This window comes from Rhinolophus ferrumequinum, chromosome 10 (genome assembly GCF_004115265.2).
Source record: "Rhinolophus ferrumequinum isolate MPI-CBG mRhiFer1 chromosome 10, mRhiFer1_v1.p, whole genome shotgun sequence".
Lineage (NCBI taxonomy): Eukaryota > Metazoa > Chordata > Mammalia > Chiroptera > Rhinolophidae > Rhinolophus > Rhinolophus ferrumequinum.
In genome coordinates this window covers 40,131,573-40,149,688 of record NC_046293.1, presented here as the reverse complement: position 1 = coordinate 40,149,688, position 18,116 = coordinate 40,131,573, and the positions used below count along the sequence as shown (strand labels likewise).

General features: G+C 39.2%; 1 pseudogene; it reads left to right on the top strand.

Annotated features, from left to right (window-relative positions):
• The first annotated feature begins 245 nt into the window (after window positions 1–245).
• Window positions 246–2,421, top strand: LOC117028112 (heat shock cognate 71 kDa protein-like; annotated as a pseudogene).
• The last annotated feature ends 15,695 nt before the right edge of the window (window positions 2,422–18,116 follow it).

Below are 18,116 nucleotides of genomic sequence, written 5' to 3'. Positions count from 1 at the left end.
CCATTACTTTCATTAATCCTGCAATTTACCAGTCCTTAATAGTTATCTTTCATTGTTTTTAAATCTTCATTTCTCCTTGTTGGAATATTTTTTAGCTGTGCAACTTCACTGATGATAATTTTCACAGATAATTTTTTGAGATTTTTTTTTTTGTCACTTTAAAAAGCCATCTTTTCTCTCATTGAACATGGGGGCAGCTACCAGGATCTCTCTTCTTTGCAAGCTGTGCCTACACTCAAGCGACCATGTCTAAGGGACCTGCAGTTGGCATTCTTCTTGGCACCACCTAGTCTTGTGTGGGTGTCTTCCAGCACAAAAAAGGTGGAAATAATTTCCAATGATCAGGGAAACAGAACCACCCCAAGTTATGTCACCTTTACTGATACCAAACGATTGATCAGTGATGCCACAAAGAATCAAGTTGTGATGAATCCCACCAGCACAGTTTTTGATGCCAAACATCTGATTGGGTGTAGATTTGATGATGCTCTTGTTCAATCCAGTATGAAGCATTGGCCCTTCGTGGTGGTGAATGATGCTGGCAGGCCCAAGGTCCAAGTGGAATAAAAGGGAGAGACAAAAATTTCTATTCAGAGGAAGTATCATCTATGGTTTTGACAAAGATGAAGGAAATGGCTGAAGCCTACCTTGGGAAGACTGTTAACCAGTGCTATTGTCACTGTACCTACTTACCGCAATGACTCTCAGACTCCCAAAGGTGCTGGAACTATTGCTGGTCTCCATGTGCTTAGAATCATCAATGAACCAGCTGTTGCGGCTGTTGCTTATGGCTTAGACAAAAAGATTGCAGCGGAAAGAAATGTGCTGAGCTCTGATTTGGGAGGTGGCACTTTTGATGTGTCAGTTCTCACAATTGAAGATGGAATCTTTGAGGTTAAATCTACAGCTGGGTACATCTACCTACCATGTTTCCCTGAAAATAAGACCTAGCTTGACCATCAGCTCTAATGCGTGTTTTAGAGCAAAAACTAATATAAGACCCGGTCTTATTTTACTATAATATAAGACTGGTATTTATAATAATATAGTATAATATAATATAATATAATATAATATAATATAATATAATACCGGGTCTTATATTAATTTTTGCTTCAAGAGACACATTAGAGCTGATTGACCAGCTGGGTCTTATTTTCAGGAAAATAGGGTAGGTAGAGAAGACTTTGGCAACAGTGTGGTCTACCATTTTCTTGCAGAGTTCAAGTGCAAGCATAAGAAGGACATCAGTGAGAACAAGAAAGCTGTCCGTCTCTTCCATACTGCTTGTGGACGTGCTAAACATACTCTTTTTTTCCAGCACCCAGGCCAATATTGAGATTGATTTGCTCTATAAAGGAATCGTCTCCTATACCTCTATCACCCATTTTGAAGAATCAAATGGTGATCTTTTCTGTGGCACCCTGGACCCTACAGACAAAGCCCTTTGGGATGCCAAGCTCCACAAGTCCCAGATCCATGATATTGTCTTTGTGCATGGTTCTACCAGTTCTATCCTTAAGATTCAGAAACTCTTACAGGACTTCTTCAAAGGAAAAGGGTTGAATAAAGGCATCAACCCTGATGAGGCTGTTGCTTATGGTGCAGCTGTCCTGGCAGCCATCCTCTCTGGAGACAAATCTGAAAAGGTTCAAGATTTGCTGCTGTTGCGTGTCCCTCCTATTTCCCTTGGCATTGCAACTGCAGGTGGAGTCAGGATTGTCTTCATCAAGAGCAATACTACCTTCCCTACCAAGGAGACACAGATGTTCATGACCTACTTTGACCACCAGCCTTCTCGCTCATTCAGGTTTATGAAGGTGAGCGGGCCATGACCAGGATGACAACCAGCTAGGCAAGTCTGCCCACAGGCACACCGCCCGCACCTCGTCATGTTCCTCAGATTGAATTCACTTTTGCTATTGATGCCAGATGGCATCCTCAGTGTCTCTGCTGTGGGTAAGAGTACAGGAAAAGAGAACAAGACCACCATCACTTAAGACAAGGAAGTGCAAGGAAGACATTGAGTGCACAGTCCAGGAAGATGCGAAGTACAAATCTGAAAATGAGAAGCAGTGCGACAAGATGTCTTCCAAGAATCCACTTGAATTCTATGCATTCAACATGAAAGCAACTGTTGAAGATAAAAAATTTTCAAGGCAAGATCAATGATGAGGACAAACAGGAGATTCTTGACAAGTGCAATGAAATCCTCAGCTTGCTTGTTAAGAACCTGACTGAGAGAAGGAAGAATCTGAATATCAGCAGGAAAAGGTGGGAAAAGTCTGCAACCCCATCATTGCCAAGCTGTACCAGAGTGCAGGAGGCACGCCAGGAAGGATGCCTGGGGGCTGCCGCAGTGGTGGGGCCCTTCCTTCTGGTGGTGCCTCTTCTGGGTCCACCATCAAAGAGGTTGATTAAGTCAACCTTGAGCATAGATTTAGCATTGTTCCACACAAAATACAGAAGGACACAAATTTGTAGCAAATTTTATGGCAGTTTTCAAGTGGAGCGGCTGTATCGTAGATAACTGGACATTCTTAATACTGGAATATGGACTATGTGCACAGGGAAAGGAAATAATGATGCACTGGATAAGCACTGTATTATAAAGTGAAAAATGCAATGTCTTAGAAATCTATTTAAAATTGGCACCAAAAAAAAAAAGCTATCTTTTGTCTTCAAAGAGAAAAATTATCTGCTAGATTCTGTTCTTTTATAATGCTGCCTTTCCCCCTAGCTTTGGGTTGATTTCCCTTGGAGCCTGCCTTGTGCTTCAAATCTGAGCATCAGGGCTTCTTTATAGTAACGTGGATTCTGTTCCTTGAGGCTACCAGTCTCCATAAAACTAAGATGCATAGTCAAAAAAGACAGATGGATGAAAACAATTGTAATCTGCCACACCAGCTGTTCTCAACTAACCAAACAAGTATTTCTATCATATGTTTTGTCATCAAGGAAGTGCTTGCCCTATGCTCCTTTGATCCTGACTCAGGGCTCTCCATTCTGTACCATGTTAGCTGTCAAAGGAATTGTGTTGTGGCTTCTTCCCATGTGGTAGCCTGGAAAAAAAAATATTTCTCTTTTCTTTGTTGGATCTCATGGCAAAATGAATATACCAGGCTTGCGTTCAACTCCCACGAATACAGACGTATACACATTCTAAAAGTAATAATATTTCTTAGCAGAGGGCTCTGATGGAAATTTGAGCCACAGCTTCTCATGTGAGTCTATGCAAGTGGTTGAATTCAGGCTATACGACTCACAGAGTGAAATCAAAACATCCCATTAATCACATCTTCATCCTCTTTCACTTTTTTCTTCTCAAGACTTCATATTCTTTTGTTCATGTGTTTCAAACTTTTAAAATGTGACAAGTATGTACCCAGGTATATTTCAGTGAAGATTGTTCCCAACTGGCTTTTCATATTCCTCAAGATACCTGTATGAGAATTTGATATCTTGACAGCCCATAAAATTATCTTTAATTTATTCCCTAGGTAAGGTTTCTGCTTTGCTTGCATTTTATGTCTTTTGGCATACTGATTATTCTCATATTGAATATCCGTGGTTGATTCCCTGGTTCTGTAGATTTCTCTTTGTCATTGTCTGTGTAACTTAGCTCTGCTTCTACTTTTTCTATTAGTCTGTTTTTATTATCATAAGTTCTTCATTCTGGATGTCAGTTCTGCTCCTAATGGTCTCCTCTGATGCTTGACTTCTTTTACAGGATTTATAAATTTCGCACAACTTTTAATGGTATCTTTCACCTTGTTTTGGTAATAATTCTCTCTTCTTTCAAAGTACTGAGAATAAATTGCTCTACAATCACATAAAGCAGTTTACAGGTGATGGATGCTTTTTCTAGCTTCCTGTCATTTCAGTAGTTGCCCTACTACTAAAACCCGACTTTTCAAACATCTTATTTGTGTTCTATGTGTAGCTTCTTTAGGTTTACCATCACTACTGAGTCTTTCTGTTTCAAACATCTCTTGTGAGTTTCTCTCTGAGTTTTCTTCTCTTGGGGGTTATCTCTTTTTCTGAATCTAGATAGGAGGAAGTACCCTGTCATTTGTTTGTCAGTCTTTATGAGAAGATTCTTTCTTTTGCTTTAACTAAACTGAGGGGAAAAACACATTGCAGTATGTTAATGTAAGAAGGCAGAGAATGCCGCCCCATTAATCTTTCCTTCATATTCATCTTAGATGCATTTATATAGTAGCTTCTAGAATAATCCCTTCCACCATATAACTTAACTGAAAGGGTGAAAGGATTGAAATAAACATAATGGCAATACTACTTATAAAAACTTGTCAACAATGAAATATTATACAATCACAGAGTGGTTTTCCAACCATTACCTGTTTGCAACCTTACAAAACCCTTGGCTGATAAGTAGGATGGGCAAATGGTTTCTAAATTTACCAGTGAATAAACTTGGTCTCAGAGAGGTTCAGTGACTTCCTCTTGGTCATCCAGAAAGGCTAGCCCTTGAATTTATGTATTCTGACTGTAAAGCTTGAATTCTACTCAAACGTCCTAATTTCTAAATTAATGCTAGGACTTTCAACTAACAAGAAAATATTCTTAGTCTAGTAAGAGATAATGTTAAGCCAGCAGGGTCTTTCTGACCCCCTGAAGTCATGCTGAGCTGGTAATTTACCAAATTGCTTATGAGTGGGATACTCTGAAGATAAGCAGGATAAGCCCTACCTAAAAAAGAGCTAACATCATGACTGAAAAATAGTTTATGTTCCCAAAAGTTTAGATGTCTTTTGGAACTTGACTTCTTAATTTTGATCATCTGGTCTGTCAAATCACACAGGGGACCATTACCAATTAGGGATCGTTAATCAAGATATGCTAGTGAAAAGAACCCTCTCATCTTTGACATTTCTATTTAATCTCAAGTGGCCCATTGCAGGCCATCGGCACTTCTCTGCTTTTGATCAATAACATTTTCAGCCTGTACTGAATAAAGTGTGCCGATCTGTTGAATGGTGTAACATTGAATTGTAAAGGTGTCTACTTTTACATTGTGTAGAAAACTGTAATGAAAAGTCACAGGATAAAAGAGTCATTGTGTTTTGATTGGAAGGAAAGTGAAAGGCAGCTTATGCCTTAGCAACCTATAAAGAGTGAGTGCAGGCTCCAAACAACATACTCCTGCCTATAGAGGTTCCCCAGGGGTCAATCATGTCACTACTTGTTCAGGCCCAAACACCTGGCAATCATTTTGTCTACTGCTTCTCCTTCACCTTTCACAATCAAGCAGTCACCAGGAACTATTGTTTTGCTCATTTAGTTTCTCCAGAATTTGACCTTTTATCTCCACGCCTCCTGCCACCACCTTGGTTAAGGGTCTCATTGTATTTCGACCTGCAAATAGCCTCCTAACTGGTCTCCCTGCCTCCCTTTTGCATGTCTTCAGATCCATTCTCCACATGGCTGGCCCTTGATCTTTATCTACCTTAAAACAGTGTGGTTTCCTGTAAACTTCAGCTTGAAGACTTGGCGTGGCGTATGATTGTGATCTGGCCCTTGCTGATCTTTTTGGCCTCATCTCTCGACATCTCCCTTTGCCTTTTCTCTTTAACATTAGGCACTGTCCATCCTAAATTACTCTCAGTTCCCCAAATATACCGAGTTTCATGTGGCTCAAATCATTTTCACAAGCTTCCTTCTTTTCCTGTAATTCTCTTTCCTTTATCTTTGGTTACTGCTGCTTCTACATTGCTTCTAGGATGTCTTACCTGAACTATTTTATCCCCAGTGTTTGTTATGTCTGATGCCCCAACACCCTATACTTTTAATCTTTTTACACTAGACAATATTATTGTTTATTTGCTAATGGCTCTGCTCCACTTTATTGTGAGATGTTTCAGGACTGGGACCATGTCTTCCTTTGCATTTCCAGCAGATGGTACAGTGTTGAACCCAGACTAGGCCTACAGAAAATGTTTTTTCCCCACAGCTATATTAAGGTATAATTGATAAATAAAATTGTATATACTTAAAGTGTACAGTGTGATGCTTTGATATACATATACATTATGAAATGATTACCACAGTCAAGCTAATTAACACATTCATCACCTCACGTAGTTATGATTGTGTGTGTGTGTTACAAACACTTAAAATCTACTTTCTTAGCAAATTTCAAGTATATAATACAATATTAATTACAGTCACCATGCTGTGCATTAGATTCCAGAACTTACTCATCTTAAAACTGGAAGTTTGTATCCTTTGGCCAACATCTCATTTCACCCACTGCCTCGCCCCTGGTAATCCCCATTCTAGTCTCTGTTTCTACGAATCTGACTTTTGTTTTTTAGATTCCACATGTAAGTTAGATTATACAGTATTTGACTTTGTCTGGCTTATTTCTCTTAGCATAGTGTCCTTCAGGATTATTCATTATTGTACGTGGTGTGATTTCCTACTTTTTTATGGCTGAGTGCTATTCCATTGTATATATAGCTATATTTATGTATGCACCTTTTAAAATCCATTTATCCCTTGATGGACACTTAGGTTGTTACCATGTCTTGGTTATTGTCAATAATCTTACAATGAACATGGAAGGGCAGATACATCTTTAAGATGCCGATTTCATTTCCTTCAGATAAATATCCAGAAGTGGGATTGTTGAATGATATTAGCTGTGGGCGTGTCATATATGGTCTTTATTATGTTGAGGTACATTCCTTCTATATCTAATTTGTTGAGAGCTTTGTTTTATCATGAAAATATGCTGAATTTTGTCAAATGTTTTTTTTCTGTATCTATTGAGATGGTCATCTGAATTTTTTCTTCATTCTGTTAATGTGGTGTATCACTCGTCCTAATCTATGTATGTTGAATCATCCTTGCCTCCTAGAGATAAATCCCATTTGATCATGGCATGTGGTCCTTTCGATATGCTGTTGAATTCACTTAGCCAGTATTTTGTTGAAGATTTTTTTCATCTATTCATCAGGGATATTGGTCTCTAGTTTCCTTTTCTTGTAGTATCCATAGCAGATTTTGGTATCAGGATGATGCCGGTCTTGTAAAATGAATGCTGACCAATGTGTCCTACAGAGTTCTCCCACCTGGAAAGTCTGAGAGCTGAAGCTGCTTTCCCGTAACAACATATTTTTATTACTCCCAGAGATTTCTCTATACCTTGCATGTAGTTGTTCAATAATTAGCTAGTGAGTCACTGATTTTCCTAATTAAGAAAATTTAGCTCTCCTCTGTCCAAAGTCCTGTATCCCTCCAATCCCAGCAGGAATTTCTGTAGGGGCAAGTCCTAAAACATATGTTTTCTTTCTCTCTCTGTCTCTCTGTCTCTCTCTGTCTCTCTCTCTCTGTCTCTCTGTCTCTCTCTCTCTCTCTCTCTCACACACACACACACACACACACACACACGAAGAAAGAGGAAGAGGAGGAGGAGGAGGAGAAAGAGGAGGAAGAGGAAGAAGAGGAGGAAGAGGAAGTAGAGGCAAACACAATGCAGCAAGACTGAGAGACAAAAACCCAGGATAGATGTTGATTTGGGGACTCTTGAGAGTGGAAGAAGGGGCAGCCAGTTATGGAGGGTGAGTGTGGAGTCAGTAATCCTGAACTAGAAAGACGAGAACAAAGATGTATGAGAATGGACAAAGGTGGAAGATGGGGTTGAGGGAGGGGATGATTGTCTAGAACAAGTTTTAGGGTTCTTGGGTTGACTTTCTGAGCTGGAAGGAGCTTGGGAAGTGGGTGGGGGGGGCCAGCTGGAAAGGCCAGTTAGCCAGACACAGCGCACTGTGCAGCCTCTGTCTCCCTCTGATTTTGATGTTCTCTAATCTGCCAACTTGTGTTTTGCTCAGCTCATTCTGAGTGGTGGGAGGTTTAGGTTTCATTTCTACTTTTGTTGTGATGAATAACATAGAATTTGTGTTCCATCTGAAAATATTTCCTCCATGACCCAGCACCAGATGCTGTGCTACTTCCTGAGGATGCCTGTCGAGTAGCATGCTCTGATCAGAGCCACGTAGGGCTGTCTGGTTCATGTTCTAGCAGCTGTAGTGCAGGGAGTGGTTCGCAAACCTGGCTGGGCGTCAAGGATGCTAGGGGAGCAAGTTAAAAATTTCAACTCTGGGTGCTGTGCTGAGAGATTCTGATTTAATATACTCAGTGGACTTGAATTTGGGAACTGGTATCATAGAATCATATGTAACTTGTTCTGTCAGAATAGTGTCACTTATATGTCTGTGAACATTAATCTTTAGAAACTGGATACTTAGCACTTGCCTGTGGAAATCTGAGATTCAAACAAACCAAAAAGTGGGAGTTAATTATGATTCTCCAAAGGATTGGAGCCTGTAGTAAACAATACAAGCTGGCAGTGTGCAAGGCAGACTAAATGTCCAAACTCTCTCCAGTCTCTACCTCCTACTACTTGCAGGAAAGAAGCAAAACTGTGTATACTTGATTGAAGATGGTATGCCTTTATAATATCGAAAATCTTGGTTTTCATATCTACATGAATGGATAAAATTGAGCCCATAGGGAAAGAACATAAAGACATGCTCTGTCAGCACCATGTTATTTTCATGAGAGGTGGTATACATGAGAAAATGAGATAGATTTACTTAAGTGGACAGATTTGTTTCTGCTATGAAGAAATGCAAGAAAAGACATGTGCTACTTATAAAAAACAAAAGGATAGGACATGACAGAAAAGGCTATTTATGTAAGACAGGATTCAACATTTTGCTTTCCAGAAAAGCTCTTTCTCTTGACTGTTCAATTTCTATTGATAACATCAGAGAGACTCAAAATCCTCCAATTTTGTTTGTTACTGCTTTACTGGTTTTATTTTAGAGTGAACCACTCCCTGCAGGACAAATCTGGCTCCCACCTGTTTTGTGACGTCCCTCAAATTGTTTTTACATTTTTTAAATAGTGGGAAAAAATTCTAGGGATGGGTAATATTTCGTGGCAGGTGAAAACTATGTGAAATCCAAATGTCAGTGTCTATAAATGAAGCTTTGTTGGAACGTAGCCAAGCTCATTCATTTATATATAGTCTCTGGCTGCTTTTACAATGGCAGAACTGAGTGGTCACTCAGAGGCCGTGTGGACCCCAACGCCTGTAGCACTCACTCTCTAGCTCTTTATAGAAAAAGACTACAAGCTCCTTGAGTTTAGGAATTCTATCTAATACCTTTATCCTCAGAAGCCTCCAAAAGAGTGCTTAGCACGTAATGAATTCTCAATACATGTTTGAAGTTACATACATTTTAAAAATAATATAGTGTAAAATGAACTGATTCTTTTTCCTGAAGCAACCCAGAGACTTAACACAGGAGGGTCTTAGTAGTATTATTATTTTTTTTTTTGGATTAACGTGTAACGATTCTTTTGTTTAAGTCATTGGTTCTCACACTTCACTGAGCATCAAAGCCACCCAGGAGACTTGATGAAACACAGATTTCTGGGGCCCCACCCTCAGAGTCTCTATGCAGTAGCTCAGGGACAGGATCTGAGAATTTTCATTTCTAAACTGTTCCCAGGAGATGCTGTTGATCCAGAGACCACACTCTGAGAACCACTGGTTTATGTAATTCTTCCCAAACCAGAGTGAATGTCAGAATTAGCCAAGAAGGCATTTAAAAATACAGAGTTCTAGGCTTCCCTGCCAAAAATTCTAATTCAGAGTGCCAGGGGTTGGGCCTGGGAATAGGTATATTTACCAAGGCATCCAAGTGTTTCTGAGATTTTTGAGGGTCACCCCTTTTGGGATCCACATGTGCAACCACATTCTCTGAGGTGCAGTGCTGCTCTCTATTCACATAGTTAGTGATACTTTCATAGAATAACAGATGTGTGGGTTTAAAAGAGAACATCTAGTTTACTGGTTTGGTTTTCAAAACTCAAATAACACAATGGTTGACTGAATTATTTAATTGCCTTTTTTTTTTTTTTTTTTAATCTTGAACCCTAGGAATGAAAAGAAATAGTATGAGGCTGGGTGAAGAGGAGAGCAGAGTAACTTCTGTTGACTCTGGGGATGGTGTCTGAGGAGGGAGCTGTGAGAGGTGACAAAATTTGCCTCTGGATGAAGGCTCAGCAACTGGAAACACTGTTCCAGTCTAACAATTGGGTTTTTTACTTCGTGGAGGAAACTACATAATCCTACAGATTCTATTTCCATTAAAATCTTCAGTTGCTGAGAAATTGATAAAAGTTAAGGAAATAACCTCTTTTTTTTTTTTTAAAGGAATATATAACAAAAATGTCAGGTGCTAATGAACACTGTGTAAAGCTTTTAATTTACAATTTCATCTCTAGCTGTGTGATGCTCTAACAAAAGTTTCCAGCAGTGTACGAGGTGTGATCAAACAACACAGTGAATGTTTAAATAAAAAAAAATGACTACAGTAAAAGACACATTGCCATTAATTCCCCTCAAAACCCTCCCCCTTGCTTTGAACACACCTGTCCCATTGTTCTTGCCACTTTCTGAAGCAGTTCTGGACGTCCTCTTTCGTGAGTGTCTTTACTTCATCCTCCGTCATGACAATGCTCCATGTCGCACATCGCTTCTAGTACATGGCAATTTCTGTCAAATAAAAACATTACATTACAATTCGATTGACTGTGTTCCCTATGCTGTACTCTACATCCTGTGACTATATATTAAATTATAGTTGACTATTACATTGTTTTGTACACCTGAAACTAATAATAATAATAAAAAAACATTACAGTGTGTCCTCATCCACCTCATTCACTGGATCTGGCACCATGCGACTTCTGGCTCTTCCCCAAAGTCAAAATGACCATGAAAAAAAAACATTTTGAATCGATTCAGGACATCGAGGCAGCCTCGACAGCACAACTAAAGACACTCACTGAAGAGGTCTTCCAGAACTGCTTCAGAAAGTGGCAAGAACGATGGGATGAGTGTGTTGGAAGCGAGGGGGAGTATTTTGAGGGGGATTAATGGCCATGTGTCTTTTACTGTAACAAATATTTTTAAATTTAAATATTCATCATGTTTCTTGATCACACCTCGTAATCATCTATTGGCTGTGCTGTTAAAGGACATTATACACTCATTGTAAGCTCGTGTCATCCCTGATTTAGTCACGTGGAAGTTCAAGTTCACCTCGGCTGCACTGCTGAACAAACAGCCTGGATGTCAGGCAGGTGCTTCCACAGAAGCAATGTTTGACACAACATATCCCCTTGTCCACTCTCCACATTAGTAAAGAAGAGGGAAGGAGAGGCCATGTGATGCAGGAAATTGGATTAGGAGCCAGAAAATATAGTGTCATGTGAGACTCTGCTGTATACTTGGACTGACCTTGGGGGAGGTCACAATAACCTCTTTAGGCCGTTTCCTCCCCTGTAAGATGGAAGGCGTTTTGTGGGTGATATAAAGTGCTTCACAAACCAGAAAGCATTGTACCCCATGTGGTTTTGTTAAGGTGAGTGCTAATGCGCTCATTAATAGATAAACAAAATTCTTGTCTGGAGGTCTGGAAACAGGCACCTGGTGCAGAGTATGCAATCTGTACATGTTTGTTGAGTGAACTGAGAGAAAAAAATGAGAGAAAGAAAATATATTGGTTTAAAATAAATACAGGGGTGCCAAAAAATGTATATACATGACTCGTATTCATCTTTTGTTATCGGTATATATTGAGTATTACAATTTTAATATAGTTTTTTCCTTTCTTAAAATGTGTATAATTTTTTTGACACCATCTGTGTATTGAATGCTTTATAGAGCAGAACTAGACTATAGGTTAAGAAATGAACCAAGTACCGTGTTTCCCCGAAAATAAGACCTAACCGGAAAATAAGCCCTAGCATGATTTTTCAGGATGACATATCCTGAACATAAGCCCTAATACGTCTTTTGGAGCAAAACTTAATATAAGATCCGGTCTTATGTTCGGGGAAACACGGTATATATTTTGCAGAAAGGCTCACTTGCTTTTTTGCAGGTACATGGTTTAGAATTTGTTGCTGGCAGTCTTAGGCGTAGAAACTTACTTTTTTTATAAACCCCTATGAATCTGTCTCTGTTAATATAATAACTATATTAATGACATATTAGAAAATTCAGAGTCTTAATGCATTTTGAGTCCATTTTAGACTTATCCAGGGTAAGAAAACTCCTCATGTAAACTGCGCTATTGTTCAATGCAAAAGAAACAAGAATCTGGCATAACTTTATTTATTGACATTTCTGTATCCTTTAAAGGGGACTGCTTTGTCATGCATGTCTCACTGGTTGATTCCATTCGGTCCTAAGGGGTTATGCAAAAGAAGCACTTCTTCAGCGTGTGTCCTAAGCTAGATGTCTCAACAACTGGAAGGACAGCAGTTTCTTTTATGGAGATGTAGTTTTTAAGGTGTCCCCAGCAAGAGCAAAAAGGACAGAATTAAAGTATTTCCATATTTGTCGGCATTATTTTAATAGAAGATTGATTTATTAAAACCCATTGAGTTCATGTGCATTTATTTAAAAAGCTGGGTGCCAGGGAAATAACTATATGCAAGAAATTGTCTCTGTCCCCTAGGACCTCTGCTTCTGTTTTAGTGGGAAGACAGACATTCATGGACAGTTACGGGGCAGTGTGTAAGCCCTGGAGCTGTCAGAGCTCATAGGAGGGACACCTGCTTCCTGCCTGGCCTTGGTGAGGGGACTGTGACAGGGAATGTTTGTCAGAGGCAGTGACACCCATGCTGGGACTTGAAGGACCAGGAGCAATTAGAGTTCAGCAACCTGTGAGTCTTGGTTCCAGAAGAAGCAGTGAGCTGATTAAGTGCTACTTTCAGTTGTTTGAAACCTGAGGGTGAGCTGTGAAGACTGTAGTGACAGATGCATGAAGACAAGAGAAAAGGAGAGGCTGGGGGGAAGCCCAGATGACCACGTTCGAGCCTCAGTTTAGAACAAGCATGAGAAGCCCATGAGCAAAGAGGAGGAGAATCAAGAGCACAGAACAAAGCAGGGTGGCCGTGAAGGAGGCCCGTGGTGCAGAGATAGGGTGCTGCCCAGTCCGATTTCCAAGATGCCTAGAGTTGCTATTATTTCCTGTTCTTGGCTTCTGTGAGATTCCTCTATGCTTACAGCTACCTCATCTTTACATGGACTAGTTTGAATGGATCTTTGTGCTCTATGAGCCAGAAGATCTTGAACTCAATGGGAGGCCCATCAGAAAGTCTACTGGTGTCTCAGTTGAAATAGTCTTGCCTTCTCTATTCCCAGTAGCTAAAGCAACGTGCTTCCGGGCTCCTGATGAGTTGAAACCCTGCAATACCCTCATGGGAGCGCCAAACTTCTTATCTGGACCTCCTACTTTGCTCCCATGGGTTCCAGAGACTCTTCTGTGCCATCCTGGGGGGAGCAAGTTACTGAGAAGCACTACCTTCTGTCTAAGCAACTGACTGGGGATTTGTCTGGGATTTCCTACTGCTAGACAGTGACCAGAGGTTTCAGCCTTGTTCCAAATCAGTACGAACTAAGTTTTATGCCACTTTCCTTAAATGAGCCTCATTTGTTGCACACTCTCATCATTTGCTTCCCACAGTGGTCTGTGCACCATGGTCTGTGCCCTTGATCTTGATGCCCGCTTAGTAGTTACTGGAATCTGCCATAACTCCACTTAAACTTGAGCTATGATTGTCAGCCCCTCTCAAGGTGACACTGTCGCAACAACAGTATTGCCGTATGACCCTTATAAAGTAACCAGGAGATTAAATCTGAGTACCAAGATTTTCCCAGTTTAACTTTTGGATCGAGGTTATCAAAATAAAAATTTCAAAATATGTAAAGTGCTACTTTGGTTTTTCCTTCTCAAAGTAGAATTGAGCATAACAGTATGGATCACTGAGCAATATATAATGATGTCAGTGAATGGGGGATGGATGGGTGTAGGTGATGCCCGCCAGCATGAAGAAAACCACGGTGAAGCTAATGGGAAACTCACAGTGAGACAGGATTGAAATTAAATCTCATTGTTTGCAAGAGGGGGGAATCCTTACTCATCTGAAATTGTGATTTGATTATCCACATTTGACAGATTTTAGAGCCTGAAGGTAATAATTAGTCAGCAGTAGAACCCATGTCTCTGGCTCTTGAAGGGACTCAAACTCCCGAGATAATCAAGAAAAACAACTTGTCTAACTCCGAACACACCATCTACTTGGCTGGAAATACGAGAGTTAGGGAGGACCCTCATCTAGCCTAGTCCCACACTGTCTCAAGCAAATATTCCCCCTGCAACATCCTGGAGCAGCTACCTCCTTTCCATAATCCCGAGCTCCGGTTGCCAGTAAACGCACTTCTTGGCTCCCCCCACAGCTTGAATTCCCTTGCCATGCACTCTGCTCTGACTGTGCGTGACCAGTGTCCAGCGACCTGAGCCAGAAACAGGAGCCAGCTCGACTATTCCCTTCCTTTTCTTGTAGGTCAGTATCAGAATCCTGGTTTTGTTTTGTTTCTTTGAAGCAGCTTTTCTCGTCTTCCTTTCTTTTTTGTTACTACTGTCTCCCCCTGTTCAGACTGTCGTTACTTTGTGCTCTATGAATGAGTTTCACACCAGATCGACTTTTCTATCTAATTGGTTTTGTCAGGTTTCTCCTCTCCTGTTCAAAGTCTTCTCCAGAGAAATCTGCAAAAATGAGTTTTATTGTACCACCTGGAAATTAAGGCTCTCCACAGCTCGCCACAAACGGCACTCTCTGCAACCTGATTTCATAATTATTGTTACTATATACCACACAGTTTGAACTGTATTTTTGCTATTCTCAGAAAGAATCACATTTGTTAATAATATGAAGCCTTTATAATTTATTTCTTAAATTAAAAAAATTCAATTACAGTTGACATTCAATATTATATTAGTTTCAGGTGTACAGCATAGTGGTTAGACATTTATATAGTTTATGAAGTGATTCCCCCAGTAAATCTTATACCCATCTGTCACCATACATAATTATTACAATCTTATTGACTATATTCTCTAAGCTGTATTTTACATCCCCACGACTATTTTGTAACTACCAATCTGTACTTCTTAATCACGTCGATATGAAGTCTTTTTTATTCAGTGTTTCCTTCTGGACCCAACCAGCACTTTTCCACCATTCTAGCTCTCTAAATTCTGCCTAGAAAATTGACAAGCTTCCGATTTTCCTCCATGACTCTCTCATTTTTTGAACTTCATTGACACTTGGTGTGGGTGACGCAAAAACCATTTAACCATGTAATGTGAGTGTATATGTACGTGTGGTTATTACCATTGGAGCATAAGCTTGAACAGATGAAGCACAGGTTCTATCCGTCTATTAAATTTCAGTGGGAGCTGTGGTTCTACTTGCAAAGAGAAGTGCTAATAGTGACTTTCTTTGGTTGGTTCTGGAGAAAGTAATGTTCAAGAGCAAGGATGTTCAAGAATAGAGACAGAAGCTGCTTGCATAGACCTATTGCAGCTGGTGCTAGATAAGACCTAGAGGCCCTTTGAAGCATCAGTGCTAACTTAGAATGTTGAGAACAAATATAGGGGATAGCCTTGGAGATCTGATAGGCAGGTCAGATCTCCAACACCTGGTGAGTAGAACAGAAGGAGCAGGGCAGGGTGAGGTACCACCTGCTAGTTGTAAAGATGTCTGATATTAAGACTGGTGTTCTTGACAAAGTCAAACAATGTTATTCCCTAAGAAGGAGGCAAGTTCTATGAAACAGACAAATCTAATGTGTCTTTATAAAAAAAAAAGGGTTTTTTAACTTAAAGAATCAGAGATCCTTTGGCTTTAATAACATTCTGACATAGGACAAACAATTGCTGCTTGTGTTTCATTTTTAAAATTTTTATATGTACCTATCATAGACGTATTCCCATGCTGAGGAAATATTTTGGGCTCCTGTTATTTCTTCCCTGAAAATGTTTCTCAAAGACCAAAGAACAGAGCTCTGATGATCATTTTGAACTTAATGCATTCTGGAAATTTAAAAACATTTTCTTGATTAAAATGACAATTTGAATATAAAAGGCCACACAATTCAATTAAGTGCCAGTGGATGGATTCCAATTGTCCCAGTCTCATCTTCCCTTTTCTGTTCATGTATTCTCGTTATGAGTTCCTTTACTCTTTCCTGATTAACCAACTGAAATGCATGACTAAATTGTTAAAGCTTAATTCCTGGCTTATTTTTGCTGTATATTCTATTGTGTTGGCAAGGTATTTTAGTGGCTGTCTTCCCATTAACAAAATTTATGGTAGAAAATTGCTTTTGCTTTAAAAAAAAGAGACTGAACAGAGCAGAAATTTGTAAGCTGATCACTTAGTTTCTGAAATTTTAGCAGAAGTAAATAAGATGGTTAGTTTGAAATGTAATTCATAGTCAATGAGTTAAAAAAAATAAAATACTTGAGTTACTGATTATAGCTAACTCCAGTAGACCCTTAAAATGTAATTCACTTTTGGAGTGATTCCAAATGGATTTTTTTTCTGCTTAAATTTGCAAAATTTCCCAAGGCTGTGTCAATATTTCAAATAGTATTGAAAGACTTTATTAGCAGCATTGACCTGATTCCAAATGCACTGAATGTAGGTGGTGTCTGAAATTTTCTGAGCACAATATACATAGATGGAAATAAAACCTCGGTTTGGATAAATACATAGTCCTGATTATTCCCAGTGCACTTGCAGTGCTTTTCCGGTAAAGTTTTTATTTTTCTCTTTCCTATGGGTAATTTCAAATGTATGCAAGGAAGAGAGAGCAGCATAGTAAACCTCTGAGTATCCAGTACTCAATTTTAGGAGTCATCAACTCATGGCAAGTCTTGTTTCATCTCTGTTCCTACCTACTTTCTCCTTTCCCCTATACTGAATTATTGTGAAGCAAACTCCAGACATTCAAATAATTTCACATGTAAATATTTTAGCATGATCTCTAAATTATGATTCCTTTTAAGAAATAACTTGAATATCATTACTGCACCTAAAAAAACTGAGACTATGTATTTCCTTCATCAAATATCCAACTCAAAGTCTCTGTTCTGTCTCTACAGTTTTTTTTATAGAATATTTAGCATTGTATATTTTATAGTATATATATGGTATATCTTATAAATCAGCATCTAAACAAGATCTACATATTGTAATTGGTCAATATAAGACTTAAATCCCTTTTAATTGTAGGTTTCCCTTCCCTATTTTTTTCTTGCATTATATTTGTTGGAGAAACTGGTCATTTATTTGTGTAGATTGTCTAACAGTCTGGATTTTGCTGATTGTATTCCCAATTTTTTTATTCACCATCTTGGTCTAGTTCTTGTATTTCTTGAATTATCTGGTCATTGCATGTTCTGCTCCTGTCTGACTCTTCAGTATCATCTCACACAGGGCTTTCTGTACTCCACCCACCCCAGAATTCACTCACTTCTACTTAGAATGGTCTTTGATTACTCAACTCAAGCATCTCTTTCTTAGGAAAGCCTGATATGATCAAGGCAGGAACCCAGGGTATGCTCTTATAGCACTTTTGTCTTCATAACAATTATCTTTGTAACATATTTGGTTGTATGTATATTATTTAACGTGTTTTAAGAAACCCTACGTCTTCTTTTTGCACACCATTGAATCGTCAGCACCTAACTTAGCAACTAGTCCATACAAATGCAGCAGCAAATAATCAGTGATGTATCAAAATATGATGAATTTTATGATTAACTTAATGAATCAATTTAGTGAATTCTATCCTCCTTTACCTTGTTAAATATTTAATACAAATGAGGTGATTGTAAGTTGTGCTTCAGTTATACCGTATCGTATTTTTAACTCCTGGCCTTCCACTGTGCTCCTTTTCACCCCCACTATCCTCCTGTGATACTGTAGACAGGCGGTCAATATTCCTCTGAGAGAGACCATAAACTCATGGAATTTAGTCACCTTTCTTCTGGTGATGGCTTTGGGAGTCTTCATTGCTTAGCAACCTTCAGAGAGGTTTTTTTTCAAAATGCAAATAAACTCTCTGTTTAAAAGATAATGTCTATACTCATGTATTAGTCTGCTTGGGCTTCCATGACAGAATACCCGAATACTTGGCAGAATATTTGGGCTTC